Here is a 21434-nt window from a genome sequence, read left to right as displayed (position 1 = left end):
TATTTTTCATTAATCTGTCTCCCTCGTGTGCCCAGTGCTCAGTGATCTGCTCCTCTCTAGCGTGATCCATACTGTAATCCATTGCTTCTCCTTCCATGCATTTTAATGAAGCCATTTTTGCCTCTTTTACATAACTGCTGTCCTGATTTCATACTATAACATAGCCATTCATTGTTGCATCATTGAAAGCAAATCTTTAAAAGAATATCTCAAAACAGGATGGATACAGATTTTTAATTCCTTTTTTTTTTTTTAAGAGGGCTTTGTAAATTCAGCAGCATTTTTATCATTTCACCTTCCACAGATGCTCAGGGTTGGAAATACATATTCCCTGAACACCAGTCCAAGTGGGAAAAACACTGGCAGTCACAATCTGCCCACCACGGCTGCTGGCTCCCTCTGTCCCCTTTACACCCCATCACTCAGCTGAGTGCTCTGAACTCCTGCCCCCCCTGCCCTGGGCTGCCCTTACGGGAGGGCTTCTGTAGCCATGGAATCATAGGAGACCCATGCAGGAAGTGCTTGCTGGTTGTTGCTGTTTGGTTTCTGCTTTCCTGCTTGCTTGTCTTGCTCCTCTGTTTCCTGGCCATTGTTCTGGACCTGGACCTTCTGCTCTGCTCTGCCCACCGGCATTTGCACATTCCTAGCATGTGTTTGTCTGCCTGGTGTCTGACCCTTGCTTCCTGTGTAAAGTCTGATTCATGGCCCCGCTCTGACCTTGGTGTCCAGGCTAATGTCCTCTCCTGGCTGTTCTCAGGGAACCAGGGTGCTCCTCGTTCTGAACTTCTCCTTCCACATCTCACCTCAGCCTGCACCCATTGCTTGTCTGTCTCCTCCTCCTTTGTCAATCTTGCCTTAGATTTCTAGGTTGTTTGTTCATTTAAAACCAACTATTAAATGCTTAATGTGTGTTGCTGGTACAAAAATAAATAAGGCAGACCCTGCCTGTTATTTGGAGAATTCACCAAGTAGAGGATAAAAAAGACCCCAAAAGGGGCAGATCCTGATTGTGTAAAGCTTATATAAATGTGAGGGACCTCCTTAAGAAAAAGAATGCAAAGTTATGAATATACACTTAAGAGGGGGCTTTGGGAGGGGCCTATGTGAGCAAGATCCCTGAGGCTTTATTACATGGTAAATTCACCAGTGTAGATAAATAGTTTTTAAGGAGAGTCAGGTTCTGGTGTAGAACTATGCAGGGTGCCAGTATACCTGTGTATCAGGGATGGCTTCCTGGGGGAGGTCACCCCTAATGAGTTTTAAAGCCAAATGAAGAAGTGGGTAGAGAAGGACAGTGGTTTAAAGAGAGATGATGTGTTTAGTTTTAGGGCAACTCAGTGGAGGCCTTCCTTTTAGAAGAATCATATCTGAGTCTGAGGCTGGGGGAATAATGTGGATACCAGGTGCAGATTAAAGAAGTATCAGCACAGAGGTAGTAAGGAAAGCAAGGGGATGAATGAGCTAACCCAGGGAAGTGTAGGGAGAGAGAGAAGCGGAGGAACCAAGGATGGGGTCACGGGAAGGGAGCTTGGGAAGGTGTTGGAGATCTGACGAGAGTGGGAGAATCCAGGGTCACAACCATCAAGAGTAAAAAATGTCAGCATGCCAATGCTGCTGTCTTAAAATAAAAGACTGAAAGATGTGCATTGGCTTTGTCAACAGGAAGTCACTGGAGATGAGTATTAGAGTAGTGATGGGACTAAGCCAGATTTCAGTAGGCTGAGCATCGGATGAGAGGTGAGAGAGTAGTGATGAGTGTGGATCACTGGAAGAAGATTTTTGGATGAGAGAATCATCTAGTTAGCTCCATTCACTAGCATTACCTCCAGTCACTACAATATGAGGGATTTTTTTTTTTGAGATGGGAGATACCTGAATATGTATGTGTGTGTGTGTGTGTGTGTGTGTGTATGTGTGTGTGTATATGTGTGTGTGTGATGGGAGATTCTGGAGCATTTTTTATAGCCAGAGAGATTTAATTTTCAGAAGATGGGATGGGATGTGGGGTGGAACAAAGCCTTGTTATCTGTGACCCTGTCTGCCTGTTTTCTGTTTTCCCTGGGAACGCCTACTCCTGATCCTGTTGCTCCTTCTAGGAGATAAAAACTGTCCTTTTCCAAGGTGGTAGTACAGATCTGGCTGCTTGGTCTTCAGATCTTTTATGTTTTCTGTCAACTCTGAGGTTCAGTGATTGATTTATTGATGCCCCAAGGAAACATCAGTGTGTTTGTTGCTCTACACTGGTCTTGAGTCAGGTTACCATGGAGTGAGAGCAGCAGAAAGAATAAAATGGGGTGAAAGAAGTCATCCTGACCTGCCAACATCCCTCTCCTTTCTGTAATCATCGTCCCCTCACTGACTTGCCTGGCAGGGAACTATTTGCTTCAAAGGGAATAGCATTATTTTGGGGTAGAAAAAAGTCAGGAAATGGTCAGTTTGCTGTTGCTTCTGGAAACCTGTGATTTAGGCCATTATTAAAACCTCTGGTCTCCATTCTAGAGGCAGAGGAGATCAAAAGCTACATCCCAGAGGCCATCTCAAAGCTGTGAAACCGAGATGACATTTGCTAGCAGCCGAGAGCAGAGAAAAGTTGGGCACTGACAATAAACGTGAAAATGCTTTATAAACCAGAACATGGTCTACAAATGCCAGTTAATATGATCCTTTCTGAAAGCTGTTTGCAGAAATATTTGCCTGAAGACCTCATAGTACTCAAAATAAAGCATTAGTACCTCAAAGGCAATTGTATTCCTTTTTAAAGTGTATGTTTTATCGTAGCATGGGAAACTAAACCTCATCTTCTGCTTAATGCCTACTTGACAGACTTGGTGGAATAAAAGAGATGGTCTCCTACCATCTCTCATGTACTGCCTAAGTGTGTGCTGAAGTGGGCTTGCTGGTCTAGTGAGTAACCAAACCAAATGAAAAGCACTTCACCGTGCCCACCCACCCACCCGCCCACACAATGCTGTGTGAATGATAAACATCCAATAAAAAGCACAGCACTAAAGCCCAGTTAGTATTAGTATTAAAAAGACTTTCACTCACACACACACACACACACACACACACACACACACATACATACACACACACACACACACACACACACACTACAGTTAGAATCAGGGGAATGATGAGCTATGGGCAAATAAAAATTTTTTTAAATTAGGATTTATGGTGGGTAACATGTTTGCCATTAGGGCTCAGAGATGCACTGAAGTTAAATGGGAACATTAAAAAAAAACAAAAAAACAAAAACCAGAAACATTGTCTAATGTGATCTGAGTTTTAGAGACAAGGGAATCCGAACCCAAATGTTCTTTCCCAAACCTGATCACCCATATCTTACTTATTGGAACCTGAATATATATGATGATGACTTTATTTCTCTAACTCAAGGCTATGCCCCTTCAGTTTGTTAAAACACAAATTCCTGGGAAAGACAGCATCTAAAGTTTCTCATTATTATCCCTAAACGTGAAAATCTGTTTTTTTCCTTTGAGGTAGGACAATGTTGGTTCCTAAGTAGGGGTGGGAGGGAGAGAGGTGAAGCAGGGAACAGCCCATGATTCTCTTCACAGATTGCTTAGGACCAGGGCAGCCTGGGGTATTACAGCTGAAGTGATGGTAGCTTACCCTATATCCAACTATCTCTGTGGTATTAGAGTCCCAGTTTTCATTTTGCATAGACACAAATCAAGCAAAAGACCATGTTTCTAAATTTCTATCCATTTCACTCCTTGCAGCTAGGGGTGGCCAATAAGATATATTTAGAAGTTATGTAGCAGAACCTCCAAGAACATTCTTAGAAAAGAGACAGGTCTTTAAGAAGCATGTTTTATTGCCTTTCCACCTCTTTTATCCTTCTTTCTCCTAGAATTGCAGAAAAGATGGCCTATAAAGAAAGGGCTGGTGCTCCAGCAACCATCTTATAAGTATGAGGATAAAGAACAGCACTGTCAGAAATAGACTCATGGACAGAGAATACAGACTTGTGGTTACCGAGGTTGGGGGGGGGTAGAGGGTGGGAAGGGATAGACTGGGATTTCAAAATTGTAGAATAGGTAAACAAGATTACACTGTATAGCACAGGGAAATATACACAAAATGTTATGATAAATCACAGAGAAAAAAAATGTGACAATGAGTGTGTATATGTCCATGAATGACTGAAAAATTGTGCTGAACACTGGAATTTGACACACACACAAAAAAAAGAACAGCACTGTCAGAGAGTTGAAGGGAGCCTGGGTTCCTGGTGACAATAGGGAGTTCCCACATCAGCCTTGGACCGCTCACCTTTGGATTTCCATTACATGAGGAAGAAATAAATATTAGTTAAACCACTCTATTTTTAGGTCTCTGCTACTCACAGTTGAACGCAATTCCTAACTGATGCAGATGAACGTACATTTTGTAGTAAACACGCATACATGTGCGCACACACACACACATGCACACACATATACAAATAAAATTTAGAAACCCTGGGCAGAGTTCTGTGCCCACCTCTGGATTCCACAATCAAAGATGGGTAAAAAAAATTGTGGTAGGCTTTAAGAGGAGAATCCCCTCCACACACACTCTCTCACATACACAGACACACACATACACACAAATGCATTACCTTGTCCAAATACACTTATCAGGCATACCGTTGAGTTTCATGATAGAACTATTTCTTGTTTTCAAGTAGTTCATGATCTATGATAGATCATGCAGATGTAGGCATGATAAATTTTAGAAAACAATACCTGCAAAGACAAGTTAAAAAGACTAAGCATAGTTGGAGAGAATATGAAAAGTAATATACAATGTCTATACAAAAGGATTACCGTACAAAGAACTTTGACTTGGCAGTTCACATATAGTGTGAGAACAAAACAAATGGGAATGATACTGATCTAGAAAGGATTTTTAAGTGCAATGGGAATTCTTGGGTGAATTTACTGAGAGGCCAGTGAAGCTCACCCTTCAGGCCCCTTATTTGCATGGGCCTCTTCCAAGGTCTTAGGAAATGTGTTAGACTTATATTCATGTATTTTTCTCTTTTTCTAAAATTTGCAAAATGTTTAATCCTAATCAGTTCAGATTTATTGTTTATTTCCAGTTTGACTTCCTCTGTGGCACACTTCCCCTTATGTTGGATGGTGGAGGAACAATTGAGGCATCTCTGGGACCCAAATAAGAGAAAGTTGAGAAATGAACACTTTTAGTAGGACAGAGTTATAAGGGTTGAAATCACTTTTGTGTGTAGTTAAGTTATTCCTAACCATCTGGTGTAGGAATGGCTTTCAGGAATACTCTTGCTGCCCACTGTGGCATTATGACATGAAGGTGCAGAACCAGAAGTCATATAGTGATATGAACATGTCCTGTAGCTTCCAATACCACACGTATTTGAGTAGAACCATGTTTAAAATGCACAGTCAGGAGCTAATCTGGAAAATTCTTTCAGTCATCTGATGTATAACTTTTTAAATTTTTAAAAAGTTGTGGTTAATTAGACAAAACAAAATTTACAATATTAACTATTTTTAAGGGTACAGTTCAGTGGCATTAAGCACATTCATATTGTGCAACTATCGCCACCATCCATCGACAAAACTATTTCCATCATGCAAAACTAAGACTATATATCCATTAAACAGTTACTCTTCATTCCCTTCTCCCACCGCCCCCCACCCTAAAACCATCTTTCTACTTTCTTTCTCTGAATTTGACTATTCTAGATACCTCATACAAGTGGAATCATGCCATATTTGTCCTCTTGTGACTGGCTTATTTCACTAAGCATAATATCTTCAAGGTGGATTCATGTTGTAGTATGTGTCAGAATGTCCTTCCTTTTATGGCTAAATAATATTCCATTGTATGGATATACCACATTTTGTTTGTCCATTCATCTTTTGATGGACGCTTGAAGTGCTTCCACCTTTTGGCTCTTGTGAATAATGCTGCTATGAACATGGGTGTACAGATACCTCCTAGAGACTCTGCTTTCCTTTCTTGGGGGTATATGTGGTATGTAAAATTTTACATGGAGGGTGAGGTTCTCATTGATGCCTAGTTGAAATGGATGTTCTCGCTTATAGGAATATTTATTAATAATCCAGCATATGCAGTTGTAAACACACCACACATATAGTCTTTTTCTTTTTCGATGGGAATTGCAGAACTTAGAATGTATCATAATTTCTGTACTTGGAGGCAGAAACCTACAGCGGACTGAAAAACAGTCACAGTGTCCATGTGTGTAACCGTGTCTTCTGTATCCCAGCTATCAGAAAAAATATTTTGACCAGCCATCCTAAAGGAAAGACCAAATTACCTTTCTATTTCCCCTATAGAAGATGTTATATCATCATTCCTAAGAAGAGGCACTCGAATATTATACAACCAATAAATATAGAAAACAATTATAATAGAAGTGTGCCAGGTAATTAGTGAATAAAACATATTTTATTTTCCTGGATTTTGTGGTGTTTTTTGGTCTTTGTGAGCTCTTAAAAATTTGTAATTTGTTGTGATTTCTCATCTCAGTATAAATACTCACATTCTTACCTAATTTTTTTCATGTTGTGTGTTCATTTTCTTAAAGAGGATCCCTCGATTGTGTGTATTTTGGGCTCCACAGAACCTGGATGTGCCGCTGTTGGGGTTCCATGAACCCCTCAGTGCCTGGGCTCAGGAGGTCTAAGTTTCTTTACCTCCCTCCCACTAGATGTCCTGGCTCTGCTGTGTCTGGCTGTCCTGGCGCATAAGGAATGTCTCCTCGGAACCAGGGCCAGGCTGAACAGAGACTATAGCACCCACAGGCACTCAGCAGTTGTGAGGTGCTGGGTGCCCACGAAGCGTACTCCTCTTGATCAGCCACCAGAAGGACCAATGGGGCAGGGCAGGGACAGGAGATTTGTGCCTCACTGAAGGCTGAGTGGTTGTGGCAATGGCGTGGCTCCCATGAGCTTCTGTGAACTCACAGTTGTCTTTGAATTCTTGAGCAACTTCCTCAGGAGAGGTTCCCAGGCTCCTTCACCAGCCCCTCCCTCCATGCCCACTGCCCAGTATCCCTGATTTCTTTCTTTCTTTCTTTCTTTCTTAGAATATTTCTTTCTTTTTTCTATCGAAGTATACTTGATTTACGGTGTTGTGTTAATTTCTGAGGTACCTGATTTCTTTTTGGTCTGGAGGAAATCCTCCCTCTTTCTTTGAGTTTTTGTCAGAGGTACTCCCTCATTATAAACATCTTTCCCCTTTTTCTTAAAAGTAGACTTTCAGTCCCCTAAAAACTAGACTCTGGAATCATTAGCAGCCCAAAATCGAATTCTCCTATCCTGGGATGGCAGGAGGGTTGTTCATCTTCAATTCCTCCTAGGAAAATAAAGAGAAAACATATGTATTCTAGCTCTTTGAAGCAGCAAAGCAAGGGAAGCAATACCACACAGTTCAGTTGCCTTATTAGAAGAACCTCACTATTCACCTCCTGAGACATCCATGATAAAGATTAGTAGAATTTTACAGTTATTAGTGAGCTTATGGATCCTTTATCAATACCCAAGATTTTACAGATGACTCCTAGAACGTAAATGATGCTGTTAAGGGCAAGGCTCTGTGAGCCCCAGAGCCAGGCCCCACTCCAACCGCTGTCTCCAGTCCAGTGTTTTCTCTCTGTCACATTCACTTTAGATGTGGTAAGGAAGTTTCAGATAGACTTGCTGAATGCCATATTAATACTAGTTTTTGAAAATGGATTTAGAATTTTTTTTTTTGCTGGGGCTCTAAAAAGACTGAGTAAGTTCTCATTTATTTGATTTGGCTTGACTATGACCTGCCTGAAGGCTTTGGAAAAGGCTAGATGAATTTTCAAGCTCCTTTTAGCTTTCCTAGTGTATGGTTTTCATTCATCTGTCCTCTTTATAAGAATTTCTTGAGGCATCTTCTATAAACAGAACATCATATTGTGTGCACAGAATGAAATAGTGGGATAAAAAATGGAATATAAAACAAGGTCCAAGCCCTGTAGGAGTTTAATATCCAGCTGGGGAGCAAACTCTGTGCCCCCTTTCTACAGTATACAAATACACTTAATATTACACAGAATTGTGTACCTTGGCATCTGTGTGGCATAAATGCTCATTGGACTACAGTCTTCTTTTTAGATTAAGATGTGTGTCAAAATTGTCTCACAGATATTTAAGAATCATCAGCCAATATTTTGAGTGTTTCCTGGGGTGGGAGGTGCTTCCTCTCAGAACTGTGTTGAGGCTTGGGTGCCTGTGTCTGCAGGTGTCCTGGATGGTCATGCATCTCCTCAACAGGGGAGGGCCTGCAAACAGGGAAGCTAACATGGGAGATGGCTAGGAGGTCAGTGCTCCAGCTTGGGTAGGAAGAACGAATCAGGGTAAATGTCTTGAAATTAGGTTCATTCTTTTGTCCAGGATTTGATCCACTATTTAGGGATGGAGAGGGTGCATGCAAAATTGTGCTATTTTTGTCTTCAATCCTCAAAGCAAAAAAGCAAATGATATATTTTGGAAACATACATTGATTTCTCCTCTCCTTGCCATCACCCCTATTCAAGCCTCCATGAAGTTCTGGGCTCCCCACTAGAAGATTCCCCCTGGCTAGGGATATATGTAGGGAGAGACAGAGAGAAGTGGATGTGAGAAGAGTTTGATGAATTGCAGAAGGAGTGTCTCTGTACCTGCTTCCTGAGCAGAGTCCCAGGGAGATGGTAAAAGCCTTGAAAGAAAGGAAGCAATTTGAGATAAAAAGGGCCTTGTGACTATAAGAGTCCTAAGGAGTTTGAAAGGGCACAGGAAGAATGTCTGCACAGAGTCCAGGCCTACACGGTATGGGCAGCTCCGTAGGTTCCTGTAGGTTTCCAGGTCCTAATAGGGCAGAGAATCACAGAATGATTACAAGGTCTTCATGTGTGGTGTGAAAGTAGGAGACAAGGTCCAGGGATGTCCCTGCATGCATGGACTGCGCCAAGGGCCAGATGCTTCCGTTCCCAAAACTTAGCATGACATTGACCTCTTGGAACTTAGACTTACAACCCCAGGGTAAGGGTCAGGATCTCTGACTGACAAGAGAACTTCCTGCTGTCTTGGGAGGGGGGATCAGGCCTTCTAAATAGAAATTAAGTGTTACTATAGAAGAAAAAAGTTTTACTTCTGGCACCCCTGAATTTATTCACTGAGCTTCATACCCACTACAGCAATTTATATTTCTCCCTGAAATACGTCTTAAACAATTACTTCTGTCTTTGTTTGAACTGTTGACGTTTCACAGCCAGGATTCAGATAAAAATTCACACAATATTCCTAAAACTGCATAATTCCTTGTGGTTTTCAACCAATTTTCTGGTAAGTGTGAAGAGTTTAGGAACATCGGTCTAAAAATTTGACATGACACTTCGCAGAAATAAAGGCTTTAGCAAAACCCACCAGAGCCATTTTTCAAATGACTAGACTCTCTTTTGGGAACACTTCTGGGTGGGTTGTTGTGAGGCCTCTATAAGTTGAGACCCTCCTGGAATTTACAAAATGTGAAACTGAAATTTACCAATGCAGTGTTAGCTAAATCCTTATGGGCTGAAAACAGTACCACCTCAGCAGAAGGCAGAAAATGAGGGAATAAAATATACCCTAAGCCAAAGCACACCAGCTGCCTATTTGCTGAAGACAGGGAGGGTGAAGGGGGAGTGAGTGAGTGATCAGAGGCCAAGTCCTATAAAATAACCTAAAATTTTATGGTCAGGAAGCTTCTAGATGGCTGGCTTTAGATGAGAAGTGAGTACATGAAGGCTACTTTATCCAGAGTGTAGATCAAATGTTTTATTTCCAAAAAAGTAAAGAGGTTTGTGAACCTCCAACAGCATTTAAGCAAGAGGTGAGAGAGATAGAAAGAAAGGAAAAAAATCAGGATTTCTACTCAGATTAAGTCCTGCACAGTGTCTAGAGTCCTTCTTTTGTAATTGAAGAGAAATTCACCTAACATAAAATTAACCATTTTAAAGTATACAGTTCATTGGCATTTAGTACAGTCATGGTGTCATGCAACCACTCCCTATAACAAGTTCCAAAATACTTCATCACCGCAAAAGAAAACCCTGTGCCCTTAAGTGGTCACAGCGCCGTCCCCTCTCAACCTAATGCCTGACAACCACCGATCTGCTTCCTGTCTCTATGGATGTATTTTTCAGGATATTCATATAAATGGAATCACTTAATATGTGACCTTTTGTGTCTGACATCTTTTGTTTAGTACAGTTGGCCCTTGAATACCAGCTGTGCAGGTCCACTTATGTACGTTTTTTCTTTTTTTTTTTTTTTAAAGTAAGTACCTACTACAGTACTACACAACCCCAGGTTGGTTGAATCCCCTTATGTGGAACAGTGGATACAGAGGACTGACTTTAAAGTTATATACAGATTTTTGACTCGGCAGGTATCAATGTAATATTTTTGATGTCCGTCCACGTTGTAGCTTTAGAGTAGTTATCATTTGATACACTACTTCTGATGGACCACAGAAAACGTAAAATTGAATCATGTGTTTATCACAGCTTCAGATAGAGGAGACTTAAGATTCAGTTCATTTCCCCAAGTAGACCTCTTCATATTCTGGATTCTTTATCCTCATTTGAAATAGGAATTGGTTGTATTTTCCCACCCAGTCTCCAAACCCTGAGCAACAGCTCTTGATGGTATGTAGGGCATGGGCTTTGCCCTCTTCAGTCTCTGGAGTTCACATAATGCTGATCCAACCTCCTCACTTTGGAGTAGCTGCTGACCTCAGGCTGTCCAATAAGGGCTTTCATTCCATTGGTCACAGCTCAAGATGGACAAGTCTTCCAGTTTCAGGAGATCCTACTGGGAATGACAGAAATGTGTTTCCTTTCTGTTGGACTTGAAGCTGAGTCAGCCTGCCAGGGGCTTCCATGTGGAGAGTCAAGCCAACACAAAAGAAAGCAGAGGAAAAAGAGCATGTGAGAGCTGAATCCTGGGGACATTGTTGAGCCACTGTGTCCAGTCATTAGTTACAAGCCTTTTTTGTCTTTTCTTACAGCAGTTTGAGTTGGATTTCTGTCACAACTTGTCAGTGCAAGGCATGGACGTGACTGCACTCACCAAAGGCTGGGCAAGTGTGGACGAGGACAGTCTAGCCCCATGCCCAGGAAGAGCCTTAGTGTAGATCTTTGAGGTGAGGATTCAGATTCTCTGTCTTCTTGGATTGTGTGGGTAGTGCTTTACTCTGTCACAGCAGTAGTGGGAAAGTGAAATACTATTTAGAGTTTTGCTGATTACTTCCCTGCCTATTTATATCCATATGTATTTTTTTCCTTCCCTTAACGGAGGCACTGGGATTGAACCCAGGACCTCATGCACACCAAGCATGTGCTCTACCACTGAGCTACACCCCCCACCCCCATATCTATATTTTTTATTGTAAGTATTTTTTACTGTAATTACTATATGCTCATATGAATGAAGAAACAAAATCTAAACTTCTTCCTCTTTGGTTTCATTACTTTAGATCCTTGATAGGGATACTTTTTTTTAGTTCAATAGATTGAAGGATAAAGTTTCATTCAGTAGCACAGAAAAAACAAGGGCTGTTTTACCAATAAAAACTCTGAGGAATAACATTTTATATCATCAAGGTCTTTCTGTTTCAAGTTGTCATAAGTATTGCAAACAAACAAAAAAAATAGCTTTCAGAAATTAGAGTGCCTTTTTTCCTCAGTCTTTTTAGATTCTCATGTTTAACACTAATAAAGATGGGAACTTTGCATATTCCTTAAAAACATTCTCCTCGCCAACACAACTCAAGGTTTTAAGGTAAATTCTCAACTAAAATTTCATATAAAGTAAACAGGAGAGAAGTTTCCTCCTATTTTCTCTTTTGCTTTAATTGAAAAGAAGATGATCATAGAGGAATAGTCCCTAGGGCATATTCTTTTAGTCAAGGGTCTCTCTTTTTATTGCAGAGACTCACTTCATCTTTGGCTCTTTTGTGAAGAGCACCAGAAATGAAACAGCTTCATCAAAAGTTATATTGGCACGCAGAGCTTAATGAATTGATTTCTTTAAAAATTCAATTTTTACATTAAAAATCCCTAAATAACCTAGTTGGATATTGTTGTGGGTTGAATTGTGTCCCCCCAAAAGACATGTTATGTCCTAGCCCCTAGTACCTCAGAATGTGAACTTGTTTGGAAATAGGGTTGCTGCAGATATAATTACTCGAGATAAAATCATATTGGAGTAAGGTGGGCCCTACTCCAGTATGACTGATGTCCTTATAAGAAGATGCTCTTGTGAAGACAGTGGCACGTAGAACATAGTGAGTGACGATGAAGGCAGAGATTGGAGTTAACTGGCTGCAAGCCAAGGAACAACAAAGATTGGTGGCAAAACCCCTAGATGCTAGGGAGAAGCAAGAAAGGATTCCCCTACAGTTTTCTGGGGGAATGTGGCCCCAGTGGCACCTTAATTTTAGACTGCTGACCTCCAGAACTGTGGACAATAAATTTTGTTTATTCTAAGCCACCTAGTTTATGGCACATTGTTATGGCAATGCTAGAAAATGAATACATAACTATATTTTTATATAATAATTCTTATAATGATAGAAAAGAAAGAATACCATAAATAAGACCCCTCCCTCTATCATTATCAAGAGACCTTGAGCTCTTTGCCACATCTACTGTGAGAATGAGGACCATCTTAAGAAATCAGAGTGTTACTATCCTAGGAAATGTGGACATCACTCTGAAGGGATGCACAGTTATTATGAAGGGTCCCAGAAGAACCCTGGGGAGGGACTTAAATCACGTCACTATAGAGCTCAGTCTCCTTGGAAAGAAAAAGAAGAAGCTCTGGGTTGATGAATGATGAGCATCAGTTCAAGCTGCTGTAACAGAATTGCATAAGTTGGGTGGCTTATAAACAACAGACACTTCTCATAGTCCTGGAGGCTGGAAAGTTCAAGATCAAAGTGCTGCAGATTTTATTGCCCATGCGGACCTGCTTCCTGGTCCATAGGTATATAGTCACTACTCCCTTTCATGAGGACTCCACCTCTCAAAGGCCCCACCTTCAGTTGCCACTATACTGGGGATTAGGTTTCAATATATGAATTTGGGAGGAACACAAACACTCAGTCTGTAGCAGTGGGGAAGCAGAAAGAAACTGGCCACAGTGCAGACTCTCTGTAGTTCATATACAGAGCATGCTCGAGAGCGAGGTACTGGGCTTCCGTCACAGGATGTGTGTTTTCTCACTTCCCCATCAACGGTGTTATTCAGTAAAACAGGTCTCTTGTGGAAATCTGGAATTTGTTGGTTGAAAAATATATTCGCAGGATTCAGATGAGGCCATGCGTTGCTTGTTCATTATTTCAAGCCCAGAAAGATGACTTAAGTCTTGAAGGAAATGACATTGAATTCATATCAAATTTAGCTGCTTTGATTCAGCCACAACGGTTAAAAGCAAGGATATCAGAAACTTTTTGCATGGTATTTATCACTGAAAAAGGAAGAGTTGAGCAGGCTGCTGAATAAGCTCTGAGGGTTGTCCAGCTGTGGAAACTATAGGATGCTGGATGGTTCCTCAGATTTATTTGTGATACTTTAAAGATGCAATAAAAGCCCTCTATTGATTTGAGGCTTTTTCTTAAAAAAGGAGAGAGAGAGAGGGAGAGCATCGATAGGTCACTTGGCAGCATTGTGATCCACAATCCTTAAAAAAAAAAATCTGGCAATTTCATGCTACAATGTAGAAGACTATAATATGACAGAGCTCAGAAGCGCCCCCCACCCCAGGGCATAATGGGAAGCAGATGGTGTCCTGCACATGTGCTGTTTCCTTGCAGTGGACCCTGCTCCCTGGACCCAGTGGTTCTCAAACTCTTGTGTGAGAACTCTCATAGTGGAATCTCTGCATTTCCTCCCTCTCTTCCCTTTCCTCCTACTTCCCCTTGCTCCATTAAAACAATTCTGTGAAACTACCAAACAGATTTATGAAAACACTGGTGCCCTTCAGGTGGGACATCAATGATAGAATTGACTTATTTTTAATGTGAAAATTCTTTTTTTTTTTTTTTTTGGCAAGCCATACAGTAACCCAAACACACAAGAATCCAAACTACCAGCCACTTGGAAGACCTTCCCAACTTCCAGCCATCCCTGGGCAGCATCTCGGGAATCGCTGTGTTAATTTTCCAGTGCAGTGGTTTTTAACCCTGGTTGCATGTTAAAATCATTTGGAAAGCTTCTAAAGCCTTCTCACTCCAGATCAATTAAATCAGAAACTAGGGATTGGGCCTTGGCACAAGGAATTTGTGACAGATGCTCAAGTGATTCTAACTTGCAGCCAGGGTTGTGTACAAGTGGCTTAATGTTGTGTTTAGTTACTGTTGGAGTCCGAACGCTCTGATAAAAAGAGGCAGAGGTGATGACCCATTTCTGCCACGTGCAGCCCTCTGCTTTTTGTCTGATTGGAGTTATATAAAGCCTAAGTGGAACTAAGACTAAGCCTGGTAATTGTCAAGGCAATGCCCTAGATTTTCCTATCAAGTCCAATCTTATTTAGAATGGGAGATACAGCAATGACTCTAGTGAAGTTAAAATATTTCGGCCCTGGTTTAGAATATTCATCATGAAACTCAACAGAGTATTCCCACACACTTAGAAACAGTAAAACCTAAAAAAATAGCAGACCTCACCTGAATCCAAAAAATTTATCATCAGTTGTAAAGTGTGCTTGATCACAGAGAGTTATCTACGCATTCAGCATCGTGTATAGCCTTTAATGCCTCCTGTCTGTGAAATGTGAGTTCTGCATATTGATTACAAATTTGCAGATTTCTCTGCTTCATCACTGCTTTCTTGGATTGAATATAAAGTAAGCAGGATTTGAAAAATCATAGAGCAGGGAGAGACATGTGGAAACCATGTTACCTAGTCCTCTGACTTTACAATGGATGTGTCATCCTCTAAGAGAGTCATGCTACCAAGGGCTTTTGTTAAATTCATGAATGCTCTAGCAAGGAGGACGGCTGCATCCTTCTAACTGGCTCCCTCTTTCCTGCCCTCCCTTTCCTCCATGTTGCTGTCAGAGTGATTGTTCTCAATACAGATCCAATCAAGTCACTCCCTTCCTTGCTTAACATTCTTCAGTGACTCCGCATTTGCCTCGGGTTTAAATTCAAACTCCTTAGCCTCACCTACAATCATTTGTAAACTGATCCGACTCTCTTTTCCTCTGCAGAGTCATTTCCTAGAGCTCCCCTTTCTCACCCTAAATTTCAGTCAGACCAGGGTTCTCCGTGGTCTGAATGCAGGTCTCCACATGCTCCCTGTGTGTCACCACACATTTGCACATGCTGTTCTTTCCCTGCACAGTGCTGTCGCCCTCTAGGTAAGGAGACCCTTCCCCTCTTCTCTCAAGTGTGTTTGTTCATATCACGTAATGAGCAAGGGGGGCGTCAGAAATTGCAGCATAAGGTGTGGAAGGTGGGAGAGGACTTACTGAGATGAGGGTAGAAGATTATATGGACAGTATTTGCATCCTGAAGTAAAAGAGCTTCTTAATTGTTATTGTATAAAGAACTCAAACTTAGATATAAGATGAAGGTCAAGGGTTGAAAATGGAACTCTCTGGGGCAGTGGTGGTAGTGGTGGTATTACAGTGGCCATAATGGGAGAGAGAATAGTTTCTTCTTGCCTGCCTGCCTGCCTGCCTGCCTGCCTGCCTGCCTGCCTGCCTGCCTTCCTTCCTTCCTTCCTTCCTTCCTTCCTTCCTTCCTTCCTTCCTTCCTTCCTTTAGTTATTGGAGCTCAGGTGTGGAGGTTTAAATTGACCACACTCAGTTTATGCCATGTCAGTACTTACAAAACTGCTGTTTAATTTAGTTTCTTTTTACTTTATTACAAATTTTATGCAAGTTCCTTACTCCTGTTTGCCTCTTCCCACATAGGAAATGATTCCAATGTATTTAATGTGGATTCTTTTCTTTGTATTATTTGTATGTCTTTACTGGGTCCATATATTTAAAATTCACTTTCAGTGGTATTGTGTTCTATACCTCATTCTGTATCTTTCTTCTTTCACTGTGTTTTAGTATTACACATGTTGCCATGTGTCTTTCAGGTCGGTGGTCTTCTAACTGCTACAACCACCATATTTGACCTGTTCACCTCCCCTTCCCTCGTTCCAGGCATTGAGCATCCAGATAGTCTCCAGTGAACAACATTGAAATGTACACCCTCTTGTGTGTTCCCTGACAGATGTATGTGAGGCTCTCTTTGTGGTAGGGTCTCAGGAATGGGTTTGAGAAATGTGCACACTTATGCTGACAAATGCACTTCAGCTTTGCCAGATTGTGCTACAGAGTGTGCACCGGTCTATGTGCCCACCAGTAGAGTGTGATATCCCTTCCTCTCCACCAGCACTTGACCTTTCCCAGCTTTTTAGTATCTGCCCACATTATAGGAGCAAAGTGATGCCTCATTTTATTTTTTGTCTTTTAAATAAACTTAGTTTTTAGAGCAGTTTTAAGTTTATAGCAAAGTTGAATGGAAGGTAAAAAAAGTTTCCATTTATACCTTGCCCTGACCCAGCCTTCTCCCTTGTCAACATCCTGCACCAGAGTGGTACATATGTTATAACTGATGAACCTACATTGACACATCATCACCCAGAGTCCAAATTTACATTAGAATTCATTCTTGGTATTATATATTCCATAGGTGTTGGCACGTGTCCACCATTATAGCATCATACAGAAGAATTTCACCGCTCTGAAAAATCTGCTGTGCTCCTCCAGTTCACCCCTCTCTCGTCCCTGACCTCTGGCAGTCACCAGTCTTTTCACTGTCTCTGTATGTAGTTTTGCCTTCTCCAGAATGTTACATATTTTGAATCACACAGTATATAACCTTTTCCAATTGGCTTCTTTCTCTTGGTAATATGCATTTAAGATTTTCTTCATGCCATCCCATAACTCTGTTGCTCACTTCTTATTACTGCCGAGTAATATTTTGTTGCCTGAATGTATCACATTTTACTTACTCAGTAACTACTGAAGGATGTCTTGGTTGCTTCCAAGTTATGACAGTTATGTCCATTTGTTTTGTGTATCCCTTAACTGGGTATGGTGGATATAGATACTTATACAACTTTTGTCTTTTAACCTTCCTACTAGCTTTGTACGTGGTTGATTTACTGCCTTTACTGTATATTTGCCTTTACTGATGAGCTTTTTCCTGCCACAATTTTCATGTTCTCCGTTGTGGCCTTTTTGTTTTTTTACTTCTTTCTTTTTACTTCTTAGAGAAGCCCTTTTAACATTTCTTGTAAAGCTGGTTTGGGATACAGAACTCCTTTAGCTTATACTTGATAGCAATCAGGAACAAAGCTACTGTAAACATCTGTGTGCAGGTTTTTGTGTAAACTTCCAGCTCATTTGGGTAAATAATAATAAATGCCATTGTTAGATTGTAGGTACGAATATGTTTAGTTTTGTAAGAAACCCCCAAACTATCTTCCAAAGTAGCTGTAGCATTTTGCATTCCTACCAGCAAGAGTTCCTGCTGCTCCACATCTTCAGCAGCACTTGGTGTTGGTGTTGTCAGTGTTCTGGATTTCCACCATCCTAATAGGTGTGTAGTGGTCTCTCATTAGTGTTTTAATTTGCATTTCCCTAATGATAAATGATGTGGGTCATCTTTTCATATGCTTATTTGCCATCTGTGTATCTTTTTTGGTGAGGTGTCCAGATCATTTGTCCAATTTTTAATTGGGTATTTTATTGTTGAGTTTTAGGAGTTTTTGTGTATTTTGGATAACAGTCCTTTATTAGATATGTCTTTTGCAAATAAATGCTTTCTCACAGTCTGGCTTGTCTTCTCATTCTCTTGACTTTTGCAAAGCAGAAGTCTTTAATTTTAATGAAATCCAGCTTATCAGTTATTTCTTTCATGGATCATGCCTTTAGTGTTGTATCTAAAAAGCCATGTGAAACCCAAGGTCGTTTAGATTTTCTTCTATGTTATGTTCTATTAGTTTTATGCTTTTACATTTTTTATTTTGGTCTATGATCTATTTTGAGTTAATTTTTGAGAAGGGAGTAAGTTTTGTGAATGGATGAGTTTATGAATGGATGTCGAGTTGTTCTAGCACCATTTGTTGTTTATTATATAATAATTATGTAATATGATAAATATTGCTATATCTGCAATCATATTATGATATACAAATGTATCAAGGTAATACATTGTACATAATGTTACATACTGTTACATGTCAAATTTATTTGATTAAAAAGAGAACTACCTTTTCTTCTTTGCTTTGTCAAAGATTGGTTGACTACATTTATGTATGTCTGTTTCTGGGTTCTCTATGCCATTTCATTGATCTAGATGTCTTTCCCTTTGCCAATACTGCATTGCCGTGGTTAGTATAGATTTATATTAAGTTTTGATATTAGGTGGTGTTCTGACTTTGTTCTTCTCCTATAGTATAGTGTTGGCTCTTCTGGATCTTTTGTCTCTCCACTTAAACTTTGAGTTAGTTTTTCTGTATCCACCAAATAACTTGCTGGGATTTTAATTGAGATTGTGTTGAATTGATGGATTAAGTCACGAAGAACTGATGTTAGTTTGGTTTAGTTTGCATTTCTCTGAATACCAATTAGTTAGAATATCTCTTTATATGCTCCTTAGCCTTCCGTTTCCTTTCCTGTAAATTACTTACTCATATCTTTTGTCTGTTTTTTTTGAAGTTCCTATATTTTTCTAGTTGCTTTGCAACATTTCTGTGTATGCTCTGGATATTTGTCCCATGTTAGTTCTATGTTTTGCAAATATCTTCTCCTGATCTTCTGTCTGTTAACTCTATCCATTATTTTGTTCATTGACTAGAAATTCTTAGTTTTGCTTTAATCAGATTCATAAGTTTTTGTCATGGTTTGTGTCTTTGGAGTGTAGTCTTGGCTAAAATTAATTCTAAGATGCTATACGGTTCTGAATAGTGAATGGCTCTTTATCTTTTATAATATGCCTTTTATGATTTTGTAAGTTTAAAATATTTAAGTTGATGTTGGCAACCATGCTGAGCTATCTGAATAGTTATAATATTGGGGAGCTTAAAACAACAGAATGTATTCTCTCAAAGTTTTGGAGGCCAGACATCTAAAATCATTAACACTATACCACAGTCAAGGTGCTGGTAGGGCCACACCCCCTCTGGAAGCTCACGGGAAAAATCTACTCCTTGCCTCTTCCACCTTCTGGTGGCTGCCAGCATTCCTTGGCTTGTGGCCACATCATTTCAATCTCTGCCACCATGAGTACATTGCTTTCTCTCCTTCTGTATGTATCACATCTCCTGTCTTCCTCTTATAAGGATACATGTGATTGCATTTAGGGTCTACACATCTAATCCAGCATAATATCTTCATCTCAAAACCCTTACTTGATGCATATCTGCAAGTCTTTGTCATATAAGGTAACATTTACAGGTTCTAAGGAATAGCACTTAATATCTTTGGGGGCCATTATTCAGACTACTACACTTTCTCAACATGATAAGATATATATAATTCAGCCACCAACTTTGCATGCTTTTTAATGAGACATTAAGGCTTTTCCAGTAAACTCAGGTATTACAGAGGAATCATACAACTCTTATATAACATTATTTTGAAGCTCTTACGTATTTTAATTAGACAAGAGAAAAGTATTGGAGGATATAATAGAAACAAAGAGTTAGAACTCTGTTTTCAGATGACATGATTATATATCTGAAAACCCCAAAAGAATTAGTAAAAAATGACCTCGAATAAAAGAAGTTAGTAATGTAGCAGCTTATAATTAACATTCAAAAATCAATAACCTTCATAATAGAGGAAAAACCAATTACAAAATGTAATGGAAAAGAAGACCCCTTTTATGATTAAAAAAAAAATGTCGAGGTAAAACTTGATTAGAAGTCTCCAGAACCTACAGGAGGAAAATAAACCCAAAGGGTACAGAAGTTGATTTGAATAAATGGAAAATATGCCTTGTTCTTGGATAGAAAAACTCAACATCATTAAACAATATGTTTTCCCTATTTTATTTTATAAACTTATGAAATACCTGATAATAATATCACCAGATTTTTTTCCATGTAGAGCAACACAACTTGATTATAAAACTTATCTGAAAGAACAAACAAGCAAGAATGGCTAAAACATCCTGAAAGAGAACAGCAGTTGGGTGAGAGACTGGGAGGGTTTGCAGTTACATTACAACAAATTACAAACCCTTTATAACTAAGACAGTTTGGTATTGACACATGAGTAGACAGATAGACTAGCAGAACAAAAGAGAGTAATGAGAAATAAACTAAACATGGACATGTATATGGACATTTAGTTACAATAAAGGGAGAGTCTCAAATCAGTAAGGAAAAGATACATTTTTAAAAATAAGTAATTTTAATAATAGAAGATTGTGGTTTACTTACAGAAAGGTTTGCACACTTAGGAAAATTCAGCATAGTATTTGTCAATGGAATCCAGCTATTAAAACTTTGTTCCTTGCTTTATAGTTCCAGACCAATGTCACAGATAATGGTTTTATTGTGTTCACCTTAAACTAGAGTTATAAACTTTTTAATAAGTGAAATTGAAATGTTGTGTAGCCAGTACTGTGCTGTTAAATGTTTAACACACACACATACATGTATGTGTTGTGTATGTATACATATGTATGATATAGTATATTCTATATTGTAAATTCCATACAGTTAATTGTCACAGAATGGTTTCTTTGGTGTTTGCCAAACTCTTATCCATAATCAACCTATGTTTGTAATTGGTAAGTGTTGCTCTTGTGTGAATGTAGATTGATATTTTCATTTACATTAATGAATAAGATGGAAATGAAATGACAAAGACACATTGAATCTTGACTTACTTGTCAATAGCATGAGGCCTTCTTTGCTGCATTGGATAATAGTTTTCAGATATTGGAAATGCCTCATTTTTTGTGCTATTCACAGTATAATAGCCACAGACAAAATGCATTTTTAAGAAAAATCTACGTCGTTGACATTTTCTCCATCATTTTCTTAAGTCTAGTCCGGAGGGTCAGCAAACTTCCTCTAAGGGTCAGATAGGAAATACTTTATTTAGGCTTTTAGGCATTATATAGTGTCTGTTGCGACCATTCACCTCTGCCATGATAGCACAAAAGCAGCCACAATAGGTGTGGCTATGATTCAGTAAGATTTTATTTACAAAAACAGGTGGCTGACTGGATTTGGCCTACTGGCCATAGTGATGCCTATTCCATATAGTCAACAAAACAATAAATTAAGCCCTGATTTTAGCATCGCCAACTTCCATGGTGTGAGTACTCCCACCGTAGCCAATTTC

At 39.7% G+C, this 21434-nt stretch overlaps 1 protein-coding gene, 1 non-coding gene and 1 pseudogene across 10 annotated transcripts in view; 2 read left to right on the top strand and 1 right to left on the bottom strand.

The window, feature by feature from the left end:
- Positions 1-21434, top strand: part of MEGF10 (multiple EGF like domains 10) — a 366325-nt gene that overhangs the window by 57232 nt on the left and 287659 nt on the right. For 6 of the 9 annotated variants that reach the window (XR_012069865.1, XM_072957548.1, XM_072957561.1 and 3 more), the window contains exon 2: positions 11077-11211. The exons of 2 other annotated variants lie outside the window; for them this stretch is intronic. The gene's annotated coding sequence lies outside the window, so the exon portion shown is untranslated. The remainder of the gene's footprint in view (positions 1-11076; positions 11212-21434) is intronic. One more of the 9 variants, XM_072957544.1, reaches the window with a different exon arrangement.
- TRNAT-GGU (transfer RNA threonine (anticodon GGU)) lies at positions 11361-11431 on the bottom strand. The gene has a single exon. It is a non-coding gene; the product is annotated as a tRNA-Thr (tRNA).
- On the top strand, positions 12726-13573 carry LOC102532882 (large ribosomal subunit protein uL6-like; annotated as a pseudogene).

Source organism: Vicugna pacos, chromosome 3, assembly GCF_048564905.1.
Source record: "Vicugna pacos chromosome 3, VicPac4, whole genome shotgun sequence".
NCBI classification, from domain to species: domain Eukaryota; kingdom Metazoa; phylum Chordata; class Mammalia; order Artiodactyla; family Camelidae; genus Vicugna; species Vicugna pacos.
The sequence above is the reverse complement of the archived record's forward strand: the minus strand, read 5'-3'. Positions and strand labels throughout refer to the sequence as shown.